Genomic DNA, 26,781 nt, shown 5'->3' on the forward strand with positions numbered 1-26,781 from the left:
ACAGAGATCATTCTGTCGTTTATGAGATTGCATCCAAGTACTGCATTTCAGACTCTTTTTTTGACCATGATGGCTACTCCATTTCTTCTGAGGGATTCCTGCCCGCAGTAGTAGATAAATTGATCATCTGAATTAAATTCACCCATTCCAGTCCATTTGAGTTCGCTGATTCCTAGAATGTCGACATTCACTCTTGCCATCTCTTGTTTGACCACTTCCAATTTGCCTTGATTCTTGGACCTGACATTCTAGGTTCCTATGCAATATTGCTCTTTACAGCATCGGACCTTGCTTCTATCACCAGACACATCCACAGCTGGGTCTTCTTTTTGCTTTGGCTCCATCCCTTCATTCTTTCTGGAGTTATTTCTCCACTGATCTCCAGTAGCATATTGGGCACCTACTGACCTGGGGAGTTTCTCTTTCAGTATCCTATCATTTTGCCTTTTCATACTGTTCATGGGGTTCTCAATGCAAGAATATTGAAGTGGTTTTCCATTCCCTTCTCCAATCAGAATAGCCACCATCAAAAAATATACAAACAATAAATGCTGGAGAGAGTGTAGAGAAAAGGGAATCCTTCTACACCACTTATGGAATGTAACTAGGTACACCCACTGTAGAAAACTCTATAAAGGTTGCTATAAAAACTAAATATAGAGTTGCCATATGATTCAGCAATCTCAGTCCTGGGCATATATCTGGAGAAAACCATAATTCAAAAAGGTACATGCACCCCAATGTTCACTGCAGAACCATTTACAATAGCAAAGACATTAAAGCAACCTAAGTGTCCATCAACAGAAGAATGGATAAAGAAGATGTGGTATACACACACACACACACACAGACACAATGAAAATGGAATATTACTCGGCCATAAAAAGAAATAATAATGGCATTTGCAGCAACACAGATGGATCTCAAAATTACAATACTAGTGAGGTAACTCAGAGAAAAACAAGTATCACATTACTTACACGTGGAATTTAATAAAAATAAACTTATTTACACAACAGAAAACAACTCAAAATATATGAAAATCAAATTATGGTTATGAAAGGGGAAACATGAGGGGAAGGACAAATTAGGAGATTGGGGTTAACATATATACACTATTTTCTAGTAGTCATGTATGGATATGAGAGTTATACAATAAAGAAGGCTGACTGCCAAAGAATTAATGCTTTTGAACTGTGGTGTTGGGAGTAGACTCTCAAGAGTCTTTGGACTGCAAGGAGATTAAACCAGTCAATCCTAAAGGAAATCAATCCTGAATACTCATTGGAAGGACTGATGTTGAGGCTGAAGCTCCAATACTTCAGCCACTTGATGTGAAGAGCTGACTCATCAGAAAAGACTCTTATGCTGGGAAAGATGGAAGGCAGGAGGAGAAAGGGGACAACAGAGGACGAGAGGATTGGATAGCATCACCAACTCAATGGGCATGAACTTGAGCTAACCCCACAAGATAGTGGAGGACAGAGGAGGCTGGTGGGCTGCAGTCCATTGGTCGCAGAGTCAGACACGACTGAGTGACTAACACTTTCAATTTGAATATGGAAAACTTAACAGTGCTGGTTTTTAAATTGCTTAAGTTAGCTGCAGAGAAAATACTTAGTACCAAAAGTACTTGGATACTACTGTTTAAAAGTAGTATTAATACTACTTAAAAGTAGTATTTTTAAAATACCATATAAATTTTCATCATACACACAAAAGTATTTCCCTTTTATAAAGATTTTCTCATCATGTTTAATGAGAAACAACTAAAATGTCATGAAAACAGAAAAGAGGGGAAATTTTTACTATTTATCTTTCAGATCATATATTTTTTTTTCTTCAAAATCTGTACACATTCTTGTGATGTTTTCAAAAGCAGGTCCTGAGACAGATTTGACCCATCTGTAGCTCCTAGAGGAGACAATCCATAGGACTCAGATTCAAATTCAGCAGCAGCTGGAAAGAAAAAGGATTATGTCCTTTATCTAAAATACTTGAGTTAACTCAGTATTAGTTAAAAACAAAACAAAACAAAACAAAACAAAAAAAAAGCCTAAGACATTTCTAGGTGCTCTGAAAAATGAAACATAGCTATAAATGACAGAAAACAAAATACAAGATTACAATTATATAATCAGCCCATGGTCCCATATGCGGCTGAGTATCAGAGCTTGTGGCTTTCTCATTCTTCATTCATTTACTCAATAACTATCTGCTAAGGTGCTGTGACAAACACTGGAATTACAAGATGAAAGTGACCCAGTCACCCTGAGAAATGATAATGTCATAAAATATAAAAACAGATGAACAGACAATTTCCATAGAGTCATAAATACTAAGACACGTATACAATATGGAACAAGGAACACTAAGAAGGGACAGCCTCCTTTTTGGTGGAGGTGTTATGGAAGTAGCTACCTGAATGACAGGAAAAAGTACAAGAGTCAGAGGGGAGAAGCACATACAAAGACCAGAGGTGAGGAAACGAATCTGTGGGATCCTACACAGTCTGGCTGGTTAGATGCACAGCTAAGCGGCAGAATAAGGTGGTAAAGAGATAAGATAAGGCCAACTACTTTGGAAGGACCCAAATTGATGCAGGTGTTTGGAGCTTTTCCTGAGGGCAAGAGATAAACTAGTGACAAAGTCAATGACACAGAAATTATAAAGTCGCCCACCAAGTGACAGGTATGCAAACATAACTGCTTGAGTCTGGGTGTTCTAGCCTTAACCACTACCAGACACTTGAGACACTGATGAACTCCATGCTTTCTGAAAATGGTGTCAGGGTGCAGATGGACAGTTCCACAGGGATGGCAGTAGTAGAGAAAGGATACAGCCAGAAATAAATAGAACTACATAGACCTTTTGAGTTTTTTTTAAACTATGGAACATGATGAATAAATGAGGAAGAAGAATATTTTTCACTATGACTGGTCATGCTTTCACATTTTTCATTAGCTATGTATAAGAAAAAAAATTAACATAGCATCTGTTATCCAAACAATGGAAAGAGATGCCATTTATTGTTTACAGTGTATTTCAGAAATCAATATCTAAATTTAATTCATACATTTTGGCAACATACCTTCTCTTAGTTCTCTAGTTATACTCCTGTCCAACTCCTGCCACATCTGAAATAAGTCAAATATTATTTATCTTTAAGTTAAGCAAGAGATATTATCATAGGAATGTTATACAGATTACTAAATGTGACATTTAAATAATATTTTTATGATTTGGGAGAATGGCATTGAACTACATATAATATCATATATGGAACGAGTCGCCAGTCCAGGTTCGATGCACGATACTGGATGCTTGGGGCTGGTGCACTGGGAGGACGCAGAGGGATGGTATGGGGAGGGAGGAGGGAGGAGGGTTCAGGATGGGGAACACATGTATACCTGTGGCGGATTCATTTTGATATTTGGCAAAATCAATACAATATTGTAAAGTTTAAAAATAAAATAAAATTTAAAAATAAATAAATAATACTTTTAGAGACTAGACCTAACTTGAAGATTACTTAAGTAGAAAAATAATCACATAAATAAAAGAATGCATTCCTACTTATTCCGCTTATAAATAACAGAGAACATATATATGGAAGGTTAATCTGATAAAAAGTACAATAAATATCAGTCTATCAAGTATACATAATTTCAAAGAATTAGAGAATGACCCATGATCCTAGGAATGACCCACAAGATTACTATCTTCTCCCCTTAACAGCTCCTGCCCTAAATACATACTTCTGAGACCTTTATTTTGATTTCTAGGTGAGGATCCTGTTCAAATGGAGGAAGTAGTTTGAGATGAATATTATTAAGGAGAACACACCTGCAATTTTCTTTGAACTTTTCCATTTAACAAAAACACAGAAAGGTGAGAAAGTTATACACAATAAAACAATGAACCAGCAAGTTTGTATTCTAAAGGTGTTTAGTGAGAAGGATTAACACAGAACTGTTAGTTTCTGAACTATGTCCCATAGAAGGGAAAGGTCCCACAGGGGTCACTGCAGGGTTGAGGAACTGAGAAGTCACAAGTACAGGACCTCTGGCCATTCCTTTGGCTAAAAGGCTTTATACTTGTCTCTGTTTTATATAATATGGTTCCACACAAAAGTTTTTTTTTTTTTTTTTAATAAAGGTTGTTTTCTTTGAAAAAATACAAACAAACTTTTTTTAAGGTATGAGAGTCATGATTTAGGCAAAGTTTGTAATTCTACAAAAGAAGTAAGAAAGGTAATGACTTTCTTACTGAGTCCAGAGTCCTATGCCAGCTACTTCCTCAGATTAAGAAAAAACACATGTATTTTTAACTATAATGCAGAGAAAATGAATATGTAAAACTTTATTACATAGTTCAATAATGCTTGTGGCATGACATGACATAGTAGCTTTCTAACTAAATCTGTTTTAAAGGCAAGAACAAGAATAAATTAATGTCAAACTTCTATAGGTAGCAGTCAGTTGATATAGTTAATTTATGAAGCATAAATTTTTTAAAAAACACACGACAGGGAACTTGAAGGAGAAAAGTTTCAAGGTGAGGACTTATACTCCTACCCTCCTTATGAGAGGTGAGGAGATTTACCTAACCGGTGAGTTTGGGAGAAGGGCTTGCTTGGTTCCTCTACTTTGAAAAGATGTATGTGCCCACAGCACCGTGAACTTGGGTGTGCAGTAGGCAACCTGTGTCTGGGACAGGGGTCAAGCATTTGCTTCCTCCTCTTAGGCCTGTGTGGGGAAGTGTCTAACTTGGGATGAAGTGTTCGGAGGCCCACTGTGACTGCACAGCTAAAGCACATCCTCCAGTTCCATAGCTCTCAAGTACTAAGACCCAATGTAGATGCAGTGCTGTGAAAGAAACCTAAATTGTTCTCCTATGATGGCAAGAAGTCAAATGAGAAAACAGGTTGAGACTGCATTTAACAAGGGCTACTTTTCCGTGCATCACAAACATCAGGAAAACACCATTAAAACTATAAACCTGTGTGCACTGACTGAAATAGATATTTTAATCACAATGATTCAACAGTGAAAACTGGTTGCAATTTAAAGACTCCCCATCATTGCTATCTTAGATACAATTCATCCAGGTGATGTCAAGATAGAGATGAAGTGAGCTTCATTTATAATGTTTAAAATGTTTGAATTAACTACAAATCTAGAAATGCTCAGCAAGATTTTTTTTTAATTTTAAATAAAAATGCTATAGGTAAAAAAAGCAATTAAAGAAACTTATAAAAATGTCATTTTTGTAAGAAATGACATTAATGTAAGAAAATGACAAAAAAATGTTAAGCTAAAACTAGAAATTAATGTTTTGGTTTAGTATTGTAAGTTTATTTAATTCATAAAAAGGATTTATCTAGGATTCCTTTAAACAAAAAGCATCCATATGTGGTTAGTGTTTAGATGCCAGTGATTCACTTATGCTTAGAGACAGAAAAACTTTGTTGGGTACAGCAGAGCTTGGAAATGATTATGAACCATTGCCAACTGAAATCAATTAGAAAGGAAGTGAAATATCTGAAAGAATACTTTTGATTACTAGGCAATAAGATTTCATTTCTAAAGTAGAATTTAAACGCAGTTTTTCAAGAAATTTAATAATGTAGTAAGTATCTCTTAAAATCAAGAACTCTGGGACAAAAAAAAATCATAACATTTCTGTCTCCTTTATTAGCACAGCTAATTATGACTTTTACTTAGTGTGCATTAAGTCAAATAAACAACTCAGAAGTTCACGAAATTAAAAACAAGGATCATTCATATCAGAAATCTGAAACCCAGTGGAAAAAAGATAATAGAACTAACTTTGGTCAAGTGAGTCTCCATGCTGTTATTCAAAGGGTGTGGAATTGAGGTAGAAAACCCTGCGTTTGCTCTTGGAGTAAGATTTCCATTGAGCACTAAAGGATTACTGAAATTTCCAACACAAGGGGGCTCCAGGACTGGCCTCGTGCTAAGAGTGCCAAGTAAAGATTTGTTCTGCTCTTTCTCCACCTCAAGTTTGCTGCTGCTAACTGCCAGTCTCTCATGAGTCCTGAGGAAGATGAAAAACACCAACTTAATGATCTGCATTTTTAAAGTTGCCATATAGTAAATGGAATTCCCAATAAACTGTTTGAACACTGAAAACACAGAGCAGACCTCCTGTAAACAATGATAGCTGTAATCCTGTTCTAAAGAAGTACACATGTGTCTAGGGCTTCTCAAGTAACAAGTCACAGTTGGGAGAGGAGAGAAAGGGCATCAGAGAGAGAGGGAGGTGGCCTCACACAGTGACACCTGCTGCCCTCTGGGACACCTGCCTCCAGGAAACAGTTCAGGGATGAAGAAACACCCCATCCCACAAAGCCACTTTCAAGCATTTGCTTTCACCACGCTTGTATACACATTTCACTCATGACCTCAGAGAAATTAAGCTTTTGCCTCTGAGGAATCATCTAGAGTCACAATCTAGAGGGGAGGACAAGAAAGTCAATGCGTGATTGAAAAGAGCTAAAACAGCCCCAGGAACAATTACAAGTATCCCCTACTTTTCCAAAGTTCACTTTATGTTACTTCACTTCTAGGAAAGGCCTACGTCAGCATCTTTTTTGATAATCAAAAAAAAAAATTTTTTTTAAGAGACTTTTTGATTTCACATAAAAAGGTTCAGTGTACGTTTTACAGTGAGAGGCATCGCGCTCCCCAAGCAGGGAGACTGGCCCCACTGAGCTCCTTCCCTGGAAGCCACACCCCACATCTCAGTGTCAAGTCACCACAACCCTGAACCCTGTCTGGGAGCACCTGTGCTTCACTTGTGCATATTCATTTTAGGCTTTAACTAGGAGAATATGACCTCGGGTACCTGCTTCTTTGCTGTATGCTGTTTTGGCTTATGAAAGGCTTCCTAGGAGTGCTCTGCTTTCAGACAGTGGGAAAACCTGGACTAGGCACTGGAGGTGCCATCTGCCCTTTCCATCGTCCACACCCCCGCTCAGTCAGGTCATACTGACTATTATGACAGTATGACAGTATGTCATACTGACATACTATTTCTAGCCACTCTGTGAATTATCCTGCCTTTCACTCCAGTGTTAATTGCCCCCAATTTCACATGCCTTTATGCAGTGTGCTGCTGCTGCTAAGTCACTCCAGTCGTTTCCGACTCTGTGTGGTAAAACTTAAAAGGACACAATATTAATAGTTTATATTAGGGCGCCCTCTAGCACTGACCATCTAGTTAGCTTTCCATTTCTACTAATCTCATGAACTGTGCTCTATAAAAATTAGGCTTTAGAGACAAATTAACAAACTAAATTTACTTTCTGTGATTCTGTGTTTTCACTTGTCTAGTTTACCTTCCAATGACTTTCTAACTTCTACTTCTACTAGGTAGAGTTGCTTATATTTTTCCAACTCTGCTTTATGAGAATCTTGCAAAGTTTTCATCTTGGAGAGTTCAGATTCCAAGTCTTTAATTCTGAGTTCCATCTGACTTCTTATGGAAGCATTATTCTTCTATTGTAACTGCTCTAAGTTATCCTGAGAGCTGCTTTTATCTAAGGCCAATTTAAAAAGATAACATTTTAAAAATAATCATTAACCTGAAAATGATATTTGCTCCCTTTAGTTTTGAGTCAGTGATTCAGAAAGCAATTTTAAAGGTTAAAAAAAAAAGAGCAGAAGTTTAGAACAATTATCATCAATGTGAAGTGAATTAAATGTGAATTATAAAATTAAAGTGGAATTATTGTTATAGTGGTGCTTATATAATCTGATAATTCAAAGAACAAGAGGATCAACTTAAAAATTTTTTAAAAATTAACAAGACAACTTAAAAATAATTCAAGAGGATGGTACCAGTTCTAAACCACACTATTTTCTTTTCCTCTTGGTAGTCTTGTTTTATACCAATTGGTCTTATAAATGAAAGGATTTTCTAGTGAGAATCATTCTGATAGGTCAATTTGGTGATAACTGTGATGGAAACAGAAATATTTAAAGGGAGAAACAAGTGTCCCCTTCCTTCCAGAAAACTACCAAGCCAATTGCTCAAAGGGAAGTAGAGGAAACACATAAGCTGTATAGATCCAAAACGTAATTTACAATGAGGTGAATTCAAGCACATGACAGATGAACAAATTAACCTGCAAAAATAGGTTGACTCAGTTTAATTTCTCTACGAGATCCTGTTTAGCCCTTTCTTCAATCTCCCATTTATACTGCTCTACTTGACTGTGTTCTACAATATACATTTATATATAACTTCTGAGGTTCACTACTTCTTGCTCCAAATTCTTTTTATTCTTCTCTAGTTTTTCACATTTCTTTTACATTCCTTTCATAGATAATAACTCCTCTTGAAGAACTGATTTTTTGCATCCAGGTGCAGACATTTTGACAATGCAGTTTCCAGCTCTGCTGTAAGATCCTCAATCTGCAAGAATAAAACAATACTGTTTGGTAATGAGGCAAGTGGACTGAGCACAGCCTAACTCAAACCCAGGATCAAATAGATACGATGGTATCTGTATGGTAGAACGTAGGACCAGGGATTACTCAGAGAATCAAGAGAGAAGTTCAAACCACCAAGAGTCACAACATATATTCTTCACTGTGATCATCTTTGTCACACAACATTTGCACTTGATTTTACACTCTTTTCTATTTTTTTCTCCATAAAATGACTACAAGTCACCTCTTAGTAGAATGTCTCTACTCCTTCCCCCCATCTTAATGCCCCATGTTTTAAAGAAGTTTGAGGGATACTGTATTGAGTTATCTAGGGCTGAGTTAATAAACGCTTCCCAAAAGAAGATTGTGAAAATAAGACTCTCATTAATAAATCTTGTAAATATGGATTCTAATCCCATAAATCTTTTTCTGAACTAAATAGTTTTTGCTAATTTGAACTGCATTCCAAAGAAAAATAATTCAAAAGGTTAAAGAAATCCCATCTCTTAATAGCTTAGTGAGATGATCCATACATTTTTCTGAACAACAACAACAAAAATGCCTTATTTTTGTAACCATTTGTTACTCTTCACAGAACAGAATATATCAAACAAAACAACAAACAAAATTTGCGGGAATTTCAGTGACACCGAGTTGCAAAGAACTTTCCTTTAGACAGAATGATTACTCAGTAAGTCGAGGTGAGTGGAGGTGGTGGTATTGAAACTGTCTACAAATTCTTTGACACTTTTCTCTGCAATTCCCTCCCCTTAAATATGTGTTGGCCTCAGTAACTGATTTCTACTGGACAGAGTCTGGGGAACCTGACTTTTGCTCTGTGGGAAAGCCCACCCTTAGCATCAGTCACTATGCTGTGAAGAAGCCAAGACCACATACTGAGCACCTTGTCAGTGCCTCCAATGACCGCTCCCAACTAATGCCCCATCCAAAAGCCAGCTCCAACTGCCAGACATGTGCATGAGCTAATTTTCAGATGACTCTGGCCCCCACCTTCATGACATCCCAGCTGATGCTGACTGGAAAAGAAACGTGCTGGCCTCACTCACTAAGCTTTGCCCCAACACAACTTTTCAAACAAAGTAAATGCTGTTTTGAGCCACTACGCTTTGACGTGCTTTATTATACAATTTGCTGGCAATAAATACCTGGCACAGATACTGATATTAAAAATGCCATTAAAAAAGAACTAAAAGATGTGAGAATGTCTTTCAACCTGGAGGTAGGTGAGATCTGAATGGACTCATAGAAAGAAATGAAAACCCAAAGGGCTTCATGACATTGTAAACTGAATCCTGATGGCCCTTAAAGAGGCTGTTGGTGACAGCTTCTAGGCAAGAGAAGAAAATGACACTGAAACACAGGGGAAAGGAGACTCTTCCTATGAACCAGTTGAAAGTAACATCAATGAGAAGGATAAGCCATCAAAAAAAAGGGGGGGGGACTATTAAATATAAAGGAACCAGGCTCAATTATATTTGGGTTCAATATCTGTTATCTCCTTTACAGCATCTTCACATGTCCAGTGGTCACATGATGCTAAAAGAGAAAAACAGCTACTGGGCTAAGATCAAATCTAGGGTGCTGCCAGGAAAACATGGACTAAAGGTGAAGCCTGTAGACTATAAAATCCTTCATTAGGACCATGGGAAGACTTAAGGTGGTGCCTCAAATTCCTTTAAAGATCTTAAGGGCATAAGAATTTTAAAGGCATCATCCTACAAAGCTTCACAAGAAGCCCAAGGTGCAGAGCTTCTCTCAAAAAAGATTTGTGAGGGTAGCCTCTCCAATAATGTGAATCCCAATCCAATTCACAGGACACTAAAAGCTTTAAAGAGAACCTTGGCAGCAAAAAAACGATGCTTGACCTAACAGAGACCAAGACATACAAATGAGAATAGGCCTTTAGGATTTTCTTAGAAGTTCAATGAAGAGGAAGTGGCTTAAGAAACATGACTCAGCTACAGACAGAGGTCATTTCTTATGAAAAGGACAGCACACAGAGCTCAGAGGGTAGAGCAAAGGAGAAGCACTCCTATGGGTAGGACCAAGTCCTCATCACAGAGCTGGCAGCACCAAACTGGACCTCAGAGCTGCTATGGACTACGGTGCCTCCCGTTTCCCATTTCTGAACAGGAGAGTCTAGTCATTCAGCAGAATGGTGGGAGTGTGGGTGGAAGATAACTTGTCCCTTTAGTTCTCAAGGCTTAGTACTGAGAGGGTTGTGCTCACAGGGTCACATTCTAGAAATCACACCCAGAAACCTCATCCCCATGTGCCATCTGTACCTGATGAAGATGGCAAGACCTCTACTTGAGCCTGGACCTGACACTGTTAACAACTGAGACTTGTGAGGGAACGGGTAGGGAAAAGGGTACTTTTCATTGGAAGGAATATAAAAAATTGTGGCCAGTGAGTAACTGTGCTAGTTTTTAAATGTACCCATTAGTTTTAAAAAACTTTATTCTGTAAGAGAGGTAGAATATAGGCCAAGTATAAGTGACTTGCTCCTATTGAACAGAAGATGATGAAAGTGATGCTGTGTGAACTGCAAAGCGAGGTTAGACAAGGCAGCAGAGCTTCTGCCTGGCTCTCAACCTGGGAACCAGGCTCCATGTTGCGAGTAAGCCCAGGCTGCAAAGAGAGCCTAGGTGTTCAGGGTAGGTGTTTCACTTGTCTGCCTTCACCAAAGTCCAGCCGACCACAGACACCAACTATCAGACATGGGCATGAACACACCTTCACCCGATTCCAGCCCCCAGCCCTCAAGCTGCCCCACCTGAAGCCGAGGGGATGAGAAGCCAGCCATCCTGGCCACCTTTTCCTAAGTGTAGGTTTTGAATGAAACCAATGTTGTTTATTGAAGCCACTAAACTTAAAGCTGATTAGGAAAAAAAACAGAAAAATGGATTTTTGAAAAAGAGAAAATAAAGAAACATAACTTAAATGCAGGTAGGAACTGGTCTCCTATAAAGTGGAATATAATAAAGGGTGAGATTTTTAATGACAATGTTGATGAGAAGAAGCATATAACTAGAAGGAAGACTTAAGGACTATTCAGGAAGAAGTTTTTTCAGGGTTCCCTTCAATTACAATTTCTTACACATAGGCAGTTGTGACTCCTTAGAATTTCTGCTCAAGTTTGAAAACAATGAAGACTAGTAAGCAATGAGGCATATGATTTGAACTATAAGAAATAACTAGAAATAGTTTAATTACCAAAATCAGACTTTTGACCTCATCTCAATTTACTAAAATTCTAAAAGAGATGGGTAGCTTTGAGTAGTTACTAATCTAGAACTCAATCTTCATTGTCCTCTCCTCAGAGAGAGAAATAAAACACCACAAGATGCCACTTCATACTTGCTAGGATGGCTATACTCACAGAGACAGGTAATGACTAGTGTTGACAGGAATGTATAGAAATGGGAACGTTTCACATACTTTGGATAAAAATATAAAATGATGCAGCCATGCTGGAAAACAGTATGGCAGGTCCTCAAAAGGTTAAACAGAGTTGCTGTTTAATACAGCAATTCTATTCATAACTGTTTTCCCAAAAGAAATGAAAAAACACATTCACATCAAAACTTAGACATAAATATTCACAGTAACATTATTGACATTAGCCAAAAAGTAGAAAAACCCCAAAGGTCCATCAGATGATGAATGGATAAATACAATGTGGTATGTCCATACAATAGGATATTATTGAGCAATAAAATCAAGGAAATACTGATACATGTTAGATGTACCTTGAAGATATTACACTAAATGAAAGAAGGCAGTCACAAAGGATCCCATATTGTGTGATTCCACTGACACGAAATGTCCAGAAAAGGGACATCTACACAGTCAGTGAGTGGAGTCATGGCTCCCTCAGGCTGAGAAGATCAGGAAGGGAAAACTGGCACCCTTCTTTGGAGAGTGATTAAAATGTTCTAACGTGGTAATGCCTGTATAACTCTTTAAACACAATAAAGTCACTGAACTGTACAATTTAAATGAATGAACTGCATGGTATGTTCATTAGATTTCAACAAACCTGTCACCAAAAACAACGGATGCTTTGGGGTCATTAATGCTGTGCTGCTTAGCTTCAGATCACCAGCCAGGGTTCAAGACAGAGAGAGTCAAGAGTGTGCCCTTTTTATCTCAAAATGATATAAGGAAAAGTTGTCTTTTTTACTGGTGTCCAACCTAAAAAATTAACAGACAAATCTGTGTTTCACTGCTCAAAGCATGGAATGATTTATATTTCCCAAAATTAAGTGATTTGGGGGTTCTAAAACTGATTAAAAATCACCTTATGTTTTAGCATATTAATTTGAATATCCATTTCAGTTTGACTGTCTTTTAAATCTCCATGGAAACTAAGCTCTCCATTTTCATATTCACTTAACTTCCTTCTTGTCATTTTTAAGACTTTCTTAAATCTGTAGAAATGTATAGAATGAGTAAGTTCTTTAAGAGAAGATATTTAATAATTAAACAGATATATGTTCTATCAGATAAAACAAACAAATCTATAAATTATAATCCTTTCTCATTGTTCAAATTTAATATTCCTTGAAAGCATAATAACTAAATTCTAATCTTAGATAAATAGTATGAAGAAAAATTTTATCACATTTAAATATACTGTGTGATATATGTAATATATGAGTTCTTATAAATAAGTTAACATCAATTTTTAGTATGCTAGTGTGAAATATTAATTTATTATTTAATATTAATTATAAACCAGAGATCAGGGTACCTGGCCTTGCTACGCCTTAGTGTCCACGTCTGCTGAATGGGGATAGCAGCAGCCTGGACCTCACCTGGGGATGAGATGACAGACTCGGAAAGCACGTGCCTGGCGCACAGAGTCTCCTGCACACTGCTACCCACCATCATTAAATTGGCCTCCCGCAAATCGAACATCTATGGCTCTGATTCAGTCATTTCTTATAAGAAAACACTAAGCGGAAATTCCACGGTGGTCCAGAGGTTAAGACTTGGCACTTTCACTGCCAGGACACTGGTCTGATCCCTGGCTGGAGAACTAAGATCCCATAAGCTGTGCAGCATGGCCAAAAAAATAAGTAAAGAAAATTTTAAATATAATAAATAATACTATGTCTATTATAAACAAGCATGAGATGATCAGAAGGTAAACAAGTGGGAGAAAGGCAAACTGTTATAACTGTCTCAACGAATGACCAATTTTCAACAGAACCATCAGCACATTTTAAGTGGTGGGTGAGTTTCATTACTTCTATTAAAACGTCAATTATTCACCAGTACATAACCACACAGTGTTCATTCTTGTTAACGATAAGGACTCTTTAATACTTCACAGAGAAACAAAGGCATGCTAAATTACTAAACAGTTTACCTTTTGACGCTGCTTCCTTAAATCACTAGGCTGATAGATGCATGCAAAGAAATGAAGAGAAACTAGATTTATTGCGACTTTGAAGCTAAAAATTCAAGAATCAAGTCCAAGAAACCCAGAGAGTCCCAAACAGGATAAACCCAAGGAGAAACACCCCAAGACACATATTAATCAAATTAACAAAGATCAAACACAAAGAACAAATATTAAAAGCAGCAAGGGAAAAACAACAAATAACACACAAGGGAATTCCCATAAGGATAACAGCTGATCTTTCAATAGAAACTCTTCAAGCCAGGAGGGAATGGCAAGACATACTTAAAATGATGAAAGAAAATAACCTACAGTCCAGATTATTGTACCCAGCAAGGATCTCATTCAAGTATGAAGGAGAAATCAAAAGCTTTTCAGACAAGCAAAAGCTGAGAGAATTCTGCACCACCAAACCAGCTCTCCAACAAATACTAAAGGATATTGTCTAGACAGGAAACACAAAAACAGTGTATAAACTCGAACCCAAAACAATAAAGTAAATGGCAACGGGATCATACTTATCAGTAATTACCTTAAACGTAAATGGGTTGGATGCCCCAACCAAAAGACAAAGACTGGCTGAATGGATACAAAAACAAGACCCCTACATATGTTGTCTACAAGAGACCCACCTCAAAACAGGGGACACATACAGACTGAAAGTGAAGGGCTGGAAAAAGATTTTCCATGCAAATAGGGACCAAAAGAAAGCAGGAGTACCAATACTCATATCAGATAAAATAGACTTTAAAACAAAGGCTGTGAAAAGAGACAAAGAAGGTCACTACATAATGATCAAAGGATCAATCCAAGAAGATATAACAATTATAAATATATATGCACCCAACACGGGAGCACCACAGTACGTAAGACAAATGCTAACAAGTATGAAAGGAGAAATTAACAATAACACAATAATAGTGGGAGACTTTAATACCCCACTCACACCCATGGATAGATCAACTAAACAGAAAATTAACAAGGAAACACAAACTTTAAATGATACAATAGACCAGTTAGACCTAATTGATATCTATAGGGCATTTCATCCCAAAACAATGAATTTCACCTTTTTCTCAAGCTCACATGGAACCTTCTCCAGGATAGATCACATCCTGGGCCATAAAGCTAGCCTTGGTAAATTCAAAAAAATAGAAATCATTCCAAGCATCTTTTCTGACCACAATGCAGTAAGATTAGATCTCAATTACAGGAGAAAAACTATTAAAAATTCCAACATATGGAGGCTGAATAACACGCTTCTGAATCACCAACAAATCACAGAAGAAATCAAAAAAGAAATCAAAATTTGCATAGAAACGAATGAAAATGAAAACACAACAACCCAAAACCTGTGGGACACGGTAAAAGCAGTCCTAAGGGGAAAGTTCATAGCAATACAGGCACACCTCAAGAAACAAGAAAAAAGTCAAATAAATAACCTAACTCTACACCTAAAGCAACTAGAAAAGGAAGAAATGAAGAACCCCAGGGTTAGTAGAAGGAAAGAAATCTTAAAAATTAGAGCAGAAATAAATGCAAAAGAAACAAAAGAGACCATAGCAAAAATCAACAAAGCCAAAAGCTGGTTCTTTGAAAGGATAAATAAAATTGACAAACCATTAGCCAGACTCATCAAGAAACAAAGGGAGAAAAATCAAATCAACAAAATTAGAAACGAAAATGGAGAGATCACAACAGACAACACAGAAATACAAAGGATCATAAGAGACTACTATCAACAACTATATGCCAATAAAATGGACAACGTGGAAGAAATGGACAAATTCTTAGAAAAGTACAACTTTCCAAAACTCGACCAGGAAGAAATATAAAATCTTAACAGACCCATCACAAGCATGGAAATTGAAACTGTAATCAAAAATCTTCCAGCAAACAAAAGCCCCGGTCCAGACGGCTTCACAGCTGAATTCTACCAAGAATCAGTATAGGCAAATACAGTAAAGCAAATATGATGGCAAGCATATAAGCGAGATGAAGATTTAGAGAACATGTGACTGGAAACAGAACATTTTTTTTTGACCACAGAAGTTAAATAAGCTATTCAAGATTTACTAGAGAAACACTATAAATTATTACTCAGGAAGATACAATTCTATTACAACATCATGATTTATTAAAGCACAGAATTCTGTACAACAAAGGGCCTTAGCAGTTGTCTATTCTTAGCCAAACTTCTCTATAAGTTAGTTTCTCTTAATAAAAAACATGTTATACTTTAAATTAGTAATTTAACTGATGAGGAATTTACCATAATACCTATTTTAACATTGAACAAATCTAACCACCTACTGGACATTAATGTAAAATCCTGACATAGAATTTTATTTAAAACTTCTCAAAATAAATTCATTAAAGAGGTTCCCTGTGAAAATATGTAAGAATGAAAGCTAGCTTAATAGCAGGTGCAGTCTTTACATTTTATTAGCCATAGAAGATACTTTTTAAGAGTTTAATAGAGACATTAACTGTGCAAAAGCTGATGAGATTCACAGTCTTAAATACAAGCACCAACACAGAAAGGATATTGTGTCAGTTCAGTTCAGTTCAGTTCAGTCGCTCAGTCATGTCCGACTCTTCACGACCCCAGGAATCACAGCACACCAGACCTCCTTGTCCATCACCAACTCCCAGAGTTCACCCAAACTCATGTCCATCGAGTCAGTGATGCCAGCCAGCCATCTCATCCTCTGTCATCCCCTTCTTCTCCTGCCCCCCATCCCTCCCAGCATCAGAGTCTTTTCCAATGAGTCAGCTTTTCGCATAAGGTGGCCAAAGTATTGGAGTTTTCAGCTTTAGTATCAGTCCTTCCAAAGAACACCCAGGACTGATCTCCTTTAGAATGGACTGGTTGGATCTCCTTGCAGTCCAAGGGACTCTCAATAGTCTTCTCCAACACCACAGTTCAAATGCATCAATTCTTCGGGCTCAGCTTTCTTCATAGTCCAACTTTCACATCCATACATGACCACAGGAAAAACCATAGCCTTGACTAGACGAAACTTTGTTGGCAAACTAATGTCTCTGCTTTTGAATATGCTGTCTAGGTTGGTCATAACTTTCCTTCCAAGGAGTAAGCATCTTTTAATTTCATGGCTGCAATTACCATCTGCAGTGATTTTGGAACCCCAAAAAATAAAGTCTGACACTGTTTCCACTGTTTCCCATCTATTTCCCATGAAGCGATGGGACCAGATGCCATGATCTTGGTTTTCTGAATGTTGAGCTTGAAGCCAACTTTTTCACTCTCCTCTTTCACTTTCATCAAGAGGCTTTTTAGTTCTTCACTTTCTGCCTTAAGGGTAGTGTCATCTGCATATCTAAAATTCCACTAATTCTACACTTAAGAGGATCATTTCTTTATGTAAGGATAATCTCATTTATGAATTACACATGATTTGTAGTTTAGGATCCATCTACATTATGCTTGTAACTGCATGCTGCTGCTGCTGCTGCTGCTAAGTCGCTTCAGTCGTGTCTGACTCTGTGCGACCCCATGGACTGCAGCCTACCAGGCTCCTCCATCCATGGGATTTTCCAGGCAAGAGTACTGGAGTGGGTTGCCATTGCCTTCTCCTGTAACTGCATAGTGATACACCAATTCAAACTTACTGCTATGGGGGAAAAACACCATTTAATGAGACATGAAGAAAAAGCACAACCCGACTAAAGGGACACATGCTGTGGACCACAGCACGGCTATGACCAGAGCAAATGGGGCAACAGGGGAAGGAAGATGGATGGGTAAACTACAGCCTTGGGGGTGGGGGTTCTGGATTGACGATGACTAAGCAGACAACAGGATGAGACAGGAAATCAAAACCAATGATGAAAGCAGACACACCGTCAGAGAACTCCAACAGCAAGGAAAACATACACAGAACTGTTCTTTTACAAATACTTGGAAAGAAATTAAGCATGAAACCACAGAGAAATCATCAAAGAATTTTAAATATCAACTAATTAGCCAATGATGCAAATTATAAAAACAGTGTGTCAAAAGACCACAAAATGGACTAGTTACCACTTCACATGCCTCTAAAAGATTCACGGTTAATTTAATTATTAGCTGACTAACAATGCAACTAACATGAAATGGGTGGTAACAGAAAAAAAGTGATAATACAAGTGCAGTTATAAAGCAGAGTATTGTATACATGATTTCATGGGGTAAATAGCAATGCACTCACAAAACCTAAGCTAAACATGGAAGAAAGCTGAAACATGTGCTTTAGAGCCACACACTCTGTCACCAAAAGCCCTAGGTCGTCATCCGTTTTTAGACTCGGAAAAGTGAGGCAGCCCGACGTCTACCCTGGGGCCCTGGGCACCGGGCTTTTAACCTGGTTTCACACGCAAAGCTGGCCTGAGCGCACAGCCAGGTCCATTAGCAAGCAGACCAGTTTAGATTCTTGGTTTTGTTCCCATCGCATACCCTGCAACCAGGCATCCCCAATGGAAAATGTGCTGCACGGCTTTCACGCTCCATGAGAGCTGCCTATGGTTACTTTCATGAAGCTGTCTGCTCCCTGAGAACAGAAACTTCCCTGCAGCTGCTGTGCCCAGCACAGGCCAGGCCCAACGTTACAGAGGCAGGCTCTGGCTGAGTTCATGATGATGTGCTAAGCCGGTGGTCCAAATATCAAGACTAATTTGTCACTGTGACATTGTGGAATGATTCAAGACTAGGCAGTTTAAAAAATTTTAGATCTCCGAGCATAGCAAATGTACCTGATTTTCTTCTGGGTAAAAAGAGAAAAAACAAAAACAAACAAACAAAAAAGAAAATCAGTGTGCTGAGGGAGGGATATGGCAGGGAGGAGGCAGACACATACGAGTCATGATGCCCAGCCAGTCTCCCTCTTGCGCTGGGCTGTGCCGCCTCCTTCCGGGCTTGGAGCGCCCACTGCTGGGCGGGCAGGAGGCAGGATGCCGGTTGAGGGAGCTCACTGATTTAAAACGACGGAGGTTGCCTAGGCTCCGCCTGCCCTCCATGCTCTCAGTCTCCTCGGCCCACTGCTCTGTGTTCTCCTTCTCTTCTTTGATCAACCTAAAATATAATAAAACCTGTCACCTGCCTCTGTCAGCAGAGGAACATGTCTGGACAACAAATTTGGGCTGGCATTCTGTGTCACGATTAGCAAATTCAAGAAATAGTTGCTCAATTAACATCTCAGCAAAAAAGTTTGACTTTTCCTCTTTTGAATATTCTCAAACTTAGAATAACTTAGCATTGAGTCTTACAAACTGGCCCCTGATCATTCACGTTTGATTTCACTTCTTTACTCTAACATTCTGAAGGGGCCCTGGTGGCGACTCTCTTCTTGTGAGGAGATACCTCAAGTTGACAACCTTTACCTTCCCTGCTCTCAGGGCAGAGATGCACGTCAGTGCCTCAAGTCTTTTCCACTGGGAATCGGGAACTCTGTACAATCAAAAAAGCAATTCGTGAACAAGCTGGAGTTTATAAACACAAGTCTCCAGACCAGATGAAGTGCTGAGTTGATCCTGTTTTTTGTTTTTATTTTTGTTTTTTTAAGGTTGTATATGTACAAACGCATCACTCGATGAAGTTCTCCACCAGCTTTGTGTGAGTTTCTGGATTCATGTCAATGTGCTGCATTAACCTAGAATTCACGGTTTCTGCTCTTCTCCCCTAATGCATCGTGGATGATTTTATATAGCAGTTTAAATACATGATCATGCAAATAAAATGATTTTCAAATTAAAATACAAGATTCTTACAGGAAGTAAACCCTCCAGTTTCACTTCTACTTATACATCTTGAAAGTTTTTCACTGTTGATAACAAGTTGATGGACAGAATTTACCATTTACATCAAGTCAACTTGTTGCATAAGGAAAAATCACTTTTACTTGACAACATGCTGTAAAAATAAAAATATCAATATATAACCATGCCATATTTCCTGCGGGGACAGGGAAAGACAATCTTTCTGAGCTCATCTGTGCTCAAACACGGCCCACAAAGCCATCTGTCTCAGCGTCAAATGGGCAGGCGGCACCACCTGCATTTGCTGGTTGTCCCGTTCACCCCCTGCCTTTCCCCCAGGCCCCCCGCACTTGGCCGACAGGAACGGGCCTCTCGGCCTGGGCCGACGTGACGAGAACAGTCTGAGCAGCAGCTCTGCCAAGTCCTGTGCAGGGTCACTGGCCTGCGGCCACTCTGAACATGGACTTGGGACATGGGCATAGCTGTGCGGGTGTGGCACCAGGCAGGCCTTGGGGCCCCCAGCCACCCGGCTGCACCCAGCCCCAAGGCCCCATGCTCACCACGAGGCGGGCCTTTGGATTCTATCCGTTTTGTAAATTGTTATAACTGCCAAGACGGTGTCTAAAGAAAACATCTTAAATATACTGATGAGATGAGAAAAACTCAAACACATGTCCTTGGACCACTGTCTTACAACAAGGCAATCTTCACACTGTATTAAGTTAAAAAGGAAAATGCAGATCTGAGTGGGAATTTGCCAAACCCAAAACCCCAACTTTTCTGTTCCAGGTGGCTTTTCACCAGAACGTGGGAGGCTCCGAGGGAGGGTGCATGGGCCACAGGGGACACCACCTCAGCACCTCACCCACCTAGGGGCTCAGAGCTGGGGAGGACACCCCACAACACCCCCTCACAGAGTGCTGACACCACATCATGGACAGAATGCCCTAGCTGACTGAGCTCTATAATCAAGGGCAATCTCAAAACTGAAAATTCTTGAAGCAGACCTGAAGTCAGGTTTCTTACTATGGAACACTCAGACTTCCCTAGGAGAAGACAGCTCCTCAGGGAAACCGAGTTTCCGGTGAGCTGAGTTCAGGTGCACCCACCTGATCTCTTCATTGATGGCGTCCAGCTGCTCCTGCAGCATCACAGTCGGAGTCTTGGCATGGGCCTGCCCGCTGGGTGACAGCTGAGTGGCCCAGCTGAAAAGGGTGACCCTGTCGCCCTTGCCAGAGACATGCCCTCATCACTCTCGAACACCTGGGCCACGTTGGCCAGCACGCTGGCTTGCTGCACCCGCTCTCAGTCCTGCTCCTTCAGGGTCTGCACCTGGGCATGAGAGGACCATGTCTCGTCAAAGACATTCAGGGCAGGAACTGAACACAATTTTACATGGAAGCCTTGACTGTGGATAAATGGGCCATGCTCATGAGACACTGCCATCTCTTAAACGAGCAGCACTAAAGAAACGGGCAGGAGGAGAATCCAGTTCCTAGATGGCCTGGTGACACTCAGGTCTTAGTGTGGACGGAAGGCAATCCTATGAGGTTATTCACAAGGGTGGGCTGATGGAGTCAGAGACAAAAACTGAAAATTAAAAAAAAAAATACATTCATGCCTCCATCAGCCAGGCTGGAGGAAAATAAGAAAAAAGAATCCTTCAGCTCGGCAGCTGCTGGGTCTCCCTCAGTGGTCATCACTGGTCCTGGTTCACTGAGGAGTGCCGTCCTCGCAGGCTCCCAGCCCTCCGTTTCCAGGCTGGTCTGAACACCAACACACAGGAGCAAGAAGGGACAGCCAGGGGATGGGAGGGCCAGCCCCCCGCGGCTCTCCTCAGGGCACAGGCCCTCGGGCTGTTCTGGGGGACATCCCCTCACACCGCAAGGGTGGCTCTGTCATCACACACAGGAGAGTGCCCACGGGGCCCTGCTCCACCCTCCTGCTCTCAAACCTCACACCCTTCTCTCTGCAAACCTCCCCCTGCCACACTGTCACCCAGGTCCTGCCTGCTTTTCCAAGACATGATCTAAAAGCAACTGAGGGGCAGCCTTGAGGTGCTGGCTTACCAGCTCCCTGTCCCCGGTGGCCAGTGCTCTCGCCCCCTGTCTTCATCACGACCCCGCCCCAGGGCTGGACCACCTCCTTCACTGGCTCCAAAACCACCTGCCATCATTCCTGCTCTGCTCCAGCGAACTAGCTGCCTATGGGTTCACCCCCATCAGCCCGGTCAGCAGGTCCTCTCCCTTCTCTCGCCTTCCAATCACACAACAGGAATCAGCAGATTCCTCCTCCAGGGCTCCCTGCAGCGCCCACTGCGGGTCTCTGAAAGCTCCCTGGGAGCAGCCTCTACTGTCCCCATCCCCGCCCGGTCTCCAGCTCTCTGCCAGCAGGCGGTGTGCCCCGCCCCGCAGGGCAGCTCCCCGGGGGCTCGAGGAACCCATGTTACCAAGCCCCCTCCCCTCCTTGCCCTCCACCATGCCCCCCCAGCATGTCTCTCCCTGGGCTCCAGGCCCCGCCCTCCCTGGGGTTATTCTTCATTCCCTTGTACCCCTTCTCAGCTTTGGAATGCAGGGTGCCCCACAGCTCTACCCTTGCACCCCATCTCTCTCCACTGGCACCCGCCTGGTGACTTTACCGTGCTTGTGCCTTTAAATGCCATCTGTATGCCCACGACCCCAAGTTCACCCTGAGCTGAGTGAGTCCTCTCCCCGATGCAGGCCAGAACACTCAGCTGCTCTCCTGACACGTCCCCTGGATACCTCATGGGCTCGTCCACCTCAGCAGGGCTGAGGTCTGGCTCTTAGCTCCCCACCCCAGCAACCCTCCTCACCTCAAAAAAAAGGATCTGGCCTCGAGCTGCTCAGGCCTGAGCCTGGGGTCCTCCCTGATACGGCCCGCTCTCTCCCTTGTCCCCGCTGGCTGACACGACCCTTTTTCTATCTCTGAGTAGCTACTTCTTTTCCTGCCTCCGGGTCTCTGGTTCAAGGTCACCCTCCTGGTGTCACCTTGCTGGCCACCCTGTTCACACATGATCGTCCCCTCCTCCTCGGACAACTCGGGCACTCTGGTCTCCTTTCCCTGCTCATTACTGTCTGACAGGTTGTGCGGGTTTAAAACGGGGTCCACAAATTCTTCCATCCTCCTCCCTTCAAGAGGCAGAAGGGGCAACTCCTGCTCAGCCCCTGAGCGAGGCAGGACTTCACAGCTCACTCTCGCAAACAGAAGTGAAGGTGTGCAGCTTTGAGACTGGGGTGCAAAAGGCCCTGGGCTACACCCCACGCTCTCGCTCTCAGAGGGTGTTCCAAGGAAAGCCAGGCCATGAAGAGGTCCACACAGCAGCGACCTGGGCCTATCCCCAGCAGCCAGGTGAGTCTGGAAGCCTGCCATCCAGCCCTGTGGGGCCTTCCTGTGTCTGTGCCTTCAGGAGGCCCTGAACCAGGCCCGCCTGCTACAATGCATAGGAACTGTGGACTGTGAGCTGTTCACTGGGAAGTCACTAAGCTTGGCAGTGATCCATTACGTAGCAGTGGATAAAGAATGCACACGGTTTTTAATTCACTGCTGGAGTCCTACTTCTGACGATGTCTGGCCCAAACTAACTGCTCACTGAATACGGAAGCTCAAAACACAGGCCTGTATGAAAAAATACATGCCATGAATGAGGTGAAAATATAAGGCACTTAAACTTCCAATGAGAATTCTCCTTACTATAAGCTGATGGATATGTGTATCCATTTACTCGTAGGACGATTTCAAAACTGTGCTAATTAGTACCATGCTGGGCCTCACATTAGGCCACAAGTTATAAAAATTGGTTATTTTAAGGAAAAAAAAAAGCATGCCTTAAAAGTAAACTCTTAGCCAGAAAAAGGAAAATGGGAAGATGTAAGCGATCTATCAATGCTTTGTTCCAAACCCACCTCAGGACCACAGTGTGAGGGGGCAGGTGCCTCACAAGGTGCCCACCAGGGACGGGAAGGGGGCGGCGGGGGTCCTTGCCTTGGACGGCTCATCGTGCAGCGCTGCCAGCCGGCCTTTCTGAGGGCACCGCAGCACCACCCCATTGCAGGAGGAGTCTGCTGGCCAGTCCGCCACAGGGAACCTGAGGTCCAGGGTGCTACCCAAGTAGGGTCAGCTGAAACACATGGGAAAGAACAGCGCTTTTAGAAGAAAAGAGAGCTCACTCTGTCAGTCAAGCCAGAGCCTGTCAATTTGGAAGATTGGCAATTTCACAGCAAAAGGGCCCCCGAGAGGGCACTGCCCTCCTGGCTCCAATAGCAACAGGCCGCCCACTGCTCTGCAAACACTCAGGGCTCATCCCCACCAGCTGGAAAACTCCCGCATGTGGAGAAGGCACTGCTGACACGAGGGTGTGGAGCTGACTAGGACAGGATCAGCTGTCTGGGGTTGGGGAGTTCAGGGTCCCCCCGGAGCCCACCCTCAGGTCCCAGGGCGGAGACTGCACCTGCTCTGCTTTCTCCTTGGCATCCTACCTCCCCTCCGGCCCATGCCTGCTCAGACCTCCCTTTCCCGCATGAAGTCTGTGGATCACAATCACCTCTCTGCCTGGAACACTGTCTGCACCACTCTCCGTGCTTCTAAAGTGGCCTCAGACAACCCACAGCAGAAAGGCCTTGGACCCACAGCTCGGAGCTAAGCCACATTGGTGTCTCCCATTAAAGCAGAGGTAGCATGTCACCAGACTCTGGGCTGAACAAGGCCCAGCACAGATGCTCAGGCCCTGAGTACTAAGGTCTGGGCCTCCCGGTGCCAGGAACTCAGTCAGCAGGGGCCTGCTGAGAGGCAGGGCGGCCCTGCCTTGACTATGAGTGGCCTGCACTGCAGGACCACCTGGGCTCTGCTCAGTCTTCTCTCTGGGAAGAGGGTGGCGCCTTCACGTGCAGGAGTCCATAAACTCGGGAGACAGAGCCCTCCCAGGACACCCCATATGTCTGCAGAGCGGCCAGGGCCAACCACCAGCTCAGCCTGCTTGGGGTCACACTCTGCTCTGCTCCATGGTTTTGCAAGGAAAACTGTGCTGAACAGGAGATGGAGGTCTGGAATCTCCCCGAGCCACGCCTGTATCCCTCCCGTCTCCCTTCCCTCCTGCCAGAACCAATCCTTTCTCTGCTCCACTTCTACCCAAGGGCCTGGGGCCAGAGCACACTTGGGAACTGGGTCAGGGGTACGACACAGTCCCGCCATGGACTGCGGACCCTCGTGGGTCCTCTGAGGGCCACAGAGGCCTCCTGGTTGGGTCGCCCCCCAACCATCACCTCCCAGTCCCCTCGCGGGGTGTAGCCTCCATCTCTCTCCCCCTCCTCACCCTAAGCTCTTTCCTCTGGGAGAAGGTCTCAGAGACAAGGTGACCAATTCCTCTGGGAGGTCCCACCAAATACGCCTTGTCTGCCCTGCCTGTGAGCCAGGTTTTAAGTCCCCACTCCCTCCCTCCTGAGCCAGCATAGTGCCCCCCACCCAGCCCACACTGCCCGCAAACCCCACTCTGAGGCCCCACCTGTGCTGCTAAGTCACTGCCATGACCCCTTGAGAGCTGCCTCCTGGAGACACCCCTCCCTCGCACCAGCTGCTGCGGCCCACTGTCTTCAGAGCACAGAGGCCCCTCCCGCCCTGTGGCTGCTTCCTCTTCTCATCCCTCACTCTCACTGACACACAGGGGACTGGTGACCAGGCCCCAGGCTTTCCATCTGAACTCCACAAGTGAGCCAGGCCTCGGGTCTGGGCACCAGGGACCTCCTCATTACCCAAAAACCCCCAAGAGCAGGAGGCTGTGTCCACCTCCTCTTCCTCCACTGTCTAAGCAGTCCTCCTCACACTCACCTTGTTTACCCTGGGAGCAGGGGTTCCCCACCTCTGACAGCACCAGCCCCTCACCATGGAGGAGCTCTGCCAGCAAGTTTGGCCATGTCTCCTATCTGTTCTGCAGGGCACGTGCTCTCCTTGAACTCCACCCGTCATGGTTTCAGACACAGGGCCAGTTTCTGGCTCTGCCTTTGTCTCAAATGATACCCCCTTACTCTAGAAGAAGGCTGGGTGGGGGCCCTGGACTGAGAGGATCCCCTAAGCACACAAACACAGAAATATGCGTATGGGCTTCAAACTGTCTCCTAACTCAGGATTCAAGCAGTAGTCAATTTCCTACAGATGAATGAATGTCACCAGTTAAGCACTTAATAACCTTTGCTCAAGTTTATCTCTCACTTGTGACAATTTTCCGTGAAGAAGCCAAAGAAACATTTAAATACTTAATAGAATTACTGCCCCTATAATATTGAGTAAGAAAAAATCAGGATGCTCAGTAATCTGCTCGCCTCATTCACAAGCCAGGTGATTCCTCCCACCACAGTCAACGGCAAGTCATGTCTCAGTCTCCATTCACGTAAAAAAGACTACAGGTCATTAACCTTCTTCGACTCTTCAGAAACATCAGTGTCACAGTCTGTCAGGCCCCTCAAATGAATACACCCAAATATCAACTGGTCGGCCCCCCACTTCCAAACCTCTGCCTGTGGTTTTGAGTGTTGTCAATACTGTGACTACCACTCCGTGGTACCAAGCTGGACCCTAAGGAACAATGCTTGTCTCTTCCCTTTCACTGGCCACGAAGCTACAGGCTCCTTGAGATGCGACCATGAGTGACACCCAGTCATACTGTCCACACACAAGACAGGCCCTTGTCACACTTGACAGCGCTGAGGGGAACTACCTGGGGGAGCAGTCTACCCGTGGTGGAAGGGAGCCCCTCGCAGTCTCGTCTGGTACAGTTCGGCTCTCAGGGTTTCCAGGTTTAGAATCAGCTGTTCCCACAAAACAGCAAATGACACAGCCTGCACCACTTACTTTCCGGATGTAAAATGACTTGCACCAAAATGTGCAGAACAGGTTATGTGAGTAGGTATCAACTCCGAACATTTTAATTCTGAGAAAATATTTTCTAAGAGTCCCATAGCAAATATAAACACTCAGAACAATATTAACCCTTATAAACCATAATGAAGAGGAAGTTCCATCTCAGGTGTAGAAAAGCTTTCTCTGGAGGAAACATGGCAAGCCATTACCAACGATGAAGTCTGTAGAGAGAAGCTGGACTTGGGGAGGGGGTTCGGGTCAGGGGGA

General features: G+C 42.6%; 1 long non-coding RNA gene and 1 pseudogene across 1 annotated transcript; both read right to left on the reverse strand.

Moving 5' to 3' along the window:
* Positions 1 to 1,843: 1,843 nt before the first annotated feature.
* LOC139186371 (uncharacterized) lies at positions 1,844 to 7,603 on the reverse strand. The gene is made up of 3 exons (XR_011569917.1): positions 5,832 to 7,603; positions 3,092 to 3,137; positions 1,844 to 1,959 (listed from the first exon to the last, which is right to left on the reverse strand). It is a non-coding gene; the product is annotated as an uncharacterized lncRNA (long non-coding RNA).
* A 5,572-nt stretch (positions 7,604 to 13,175) lies between these two features.
* On the reverse strand, positions 13,176 to 22,064 carry LOC109567568 (liprin-alpha-1-like; annotated as a pseudogene).
* Between the last annotated feature and the right edge of the window lie 4,717 nt (positions 22,065 to 26,781).

The sequence above is a fragment of the Bos indicus genome, chromosome 13, assembly GCF_029378745.1.
Source record: "Bos indicus isolate NIAB-ARS_2022 breed Sahiwal x Tharparkar chromosome 13, NIAB-ARS_B.indTharparkar_mat_pri_1.0, whole genome shotgun sequence".
Classification (NCBI taxonomy): domain Eukaryota; kingdom Metazoa; phylum Chordata; class Mammalia; order Artiodactyla; family Bovidae; genus Bos; species Bos indicus.